Source organism: Triticum dicoccoides, chromosome 2B (genome assembly GCF_002162155.2).
Source record: "Triticum dicoccoides isolate Atlit2015 ecotype Zavitan chromosome 2B, WEW_v2.0, whole genome shotgun sequence".
Classification (NCBI taxonomy): domain Eukaryota; kingdom Viridiplantae; phylum Streptophyta; class Magnoliopsida; order Poales; family Poaceae; genus Triticum; species Triticum dicoccoides.
This window is the reverse complement of record NC_041383.1, coordinates 9,191,417-9,193,708: the sequence shown is the minus strand read 5'-3', so window position 1 is coordinate 9,193,708 and position 2,292 is coordinate 9,191,417. Positions and strand designations below refer to the sequence as shown.

The window sequence follows — 2,292 nt, the reverse complement described above, 5'->3', positions numbered from 1 at the left end:
GCATGTAGTGATCCGGTGAGCTTCCGGGCACCTGGAATTCTCATACAATATAGGAGATTGGTTCATGTACATCAAATAATATGTTCACGCTAACGGGTAGCATTTTTTTGAAAAATCACAAAAATGTGTGAAAATATTTTGTGCCATACACAAAATTATTCTTTGAACCCAGTTTGAAAGGATTCCTATATTTTAAAATAAATGTTTGTGTTGACATTAACTATGCTCAACAATTTTCCACCGGTGGCAACTTACCACATCGTACCGTTTCACCTAAAATTGATCTAACTGCCCGATCGATGTTTTTCTTTACTGCTGACAGGATAAATTCAGAGTTTTATTTGGTAGTGGTCCGTAGTTATGGTTCATGCACTTATCAGGAACTGGACTGCACTTAAGATACTTATCCCCGAATCTGCCAACTGCCAACTAAATGACAAGTACACATGGCTCGCTGCTAGTATAGTACCAATGGACTGAGCTATCATCGAGGTGTGGAACTTGTAATTATATATAGATGAAGCCGGCCATAGCTATGTTCACGGAATGATACATCTAAGTAGCCCACCCTACTGATCATAACAATGTCAATTCTGTTCTCCCAAGAGCTGCCCATCTACACAGCACTCGTGCTACTTGTTCCCCTGTACTGCCTGTACTCAAGGGTTATATGTAGATCAGGGAACCCAGCACTCGTGCTCCCCACAAACTGGCCAATATTGCACATGTTTCCTTCCTTCTTGGCCAACCTCCACAACTTGCACGAGTATTTAACCCTTGTCCTTGCCGGATCAGGGCACAACTTCAGGGCGCATGGCCCACCCGGGACCGGGTTGCGGTTCTTTGTCACATGCGACCCTACAAATGTCCGACACATTTTCACGACCAACTACACCAACTTCCCAAAGGGCGCGGAGTTTGCCGATATCTTTGACATCGTGGGTGGCAGCCTCTTTACCATCGACGGTGAGCCGTCTCATCAACAGCGCGCAAAAGTCAAGGGCGCGCTCAGCAACCCGCGGATGGCTGCCACTATGGCGGCCTGCTGCTGTGACAAGGTGGAGAACGGCCTCCTCCCGTTTTTAGGCGAATGGCGAGCACTGGCACTCCATTTGACGTGCAAGAACTGATGTCAAGGTTTATGTTTGACCTGGCTGCTATGCCTTTCTTTGGCGTGGATCCTGGCCTCCTGTCCTCGGAAATGCTACAAGACAGGCTGCACATGGATGCTGCGGTTGCCCTTGACACGTTCATGGAGGTGGGATTTTCCCTGCTCATGACACCAAGTTCTTATTGGAAGTTGATGAGGTGGCTAAACATTGGCCCTGAGAGAAAGCTCAAAGTGGCGCGCACGGTGCTACGGGAGTTCGCCGCGGAGATGATGGAGAGGAAGATGAATACGTGTTTTGTTGGTAATGAAGATGAACAAGAGGATGGGGATATCTTGTCTTGCTTCCTCAATGACCCAGACTACGCCGATGATGACTTGCTCCGTGCGATGATCATTGGCTACATGTTCGCTGCTAGGGATACAGTTGGAACAACCCTGACATGGATCTTCTACAAACTCGCCCAGAACCCTAACATTGTTTCGAATATCCGAAAAGAACTCTCACCCATTGCATCACGCAAAGCAGCGGTTGGTGTGGGTGCCATGTTGATCTTTGAGCCAAAAGAGACCAGATCTCTAGTATATTTGAAAGCCGTCATGTACGAGACTCTCAGGCTATACCCAGCAGCGCCTCTTGAGTGCAAGACAGTAGTCGCCGATCATATCATGCCAAGTGGACATGAGGTTCATGCCGGCGACACCATTATTATTTCTATACACTCCATGGGGAGAATGGAGGGTGTGTGGGGTGAAGATTGCCTCCATTATAAACCAGATAGGTGGCTCTCGGTGGGTGGCAATAACATGAGGTATGTACCATCTCACAAATTCTTGGCCTTCAACTCAGGCCCGAGGATGTGCCTCGGCAAGGACATCGCAATTATGCAGATGAAGACAGTCATCGCATCAACGCTATGGAACTTCGATGTGGAGGTGATGGACGGGCAAACAATCCAGCCCAAGCAAGCTTGTATACAGCAGATGAAAAATGGGCTCATAGTTAAGCTAAAGAAGCGGGAAATGTAACATTATGCTCTCTTTTATCTCTAATGTACTTAAGACTAGTATACTTTTAGGACACACACAGTCGCACTATTACCGAAATATGAAGGCATCCATGTATCACAATTTATCTTTCTTTCATGAAAAAGAACCAACATGTTGTTACTTATTACTCCATT

At 46.6% G+C, this 2,292-nt stretch overlaps 1 pseudogene; it reads left to right on the top strand.

Moving 5' to 3' along the window:
- The first annotated feature begins 572 nt into the window (after positions 1-572).
- On the top strand, positions 573-2,137 carry LOC119366788 (annotated as a pseudogene).
- The last annotated feature ends 155 nt before the right edge of the window (positions 2,138-2,292 follow it).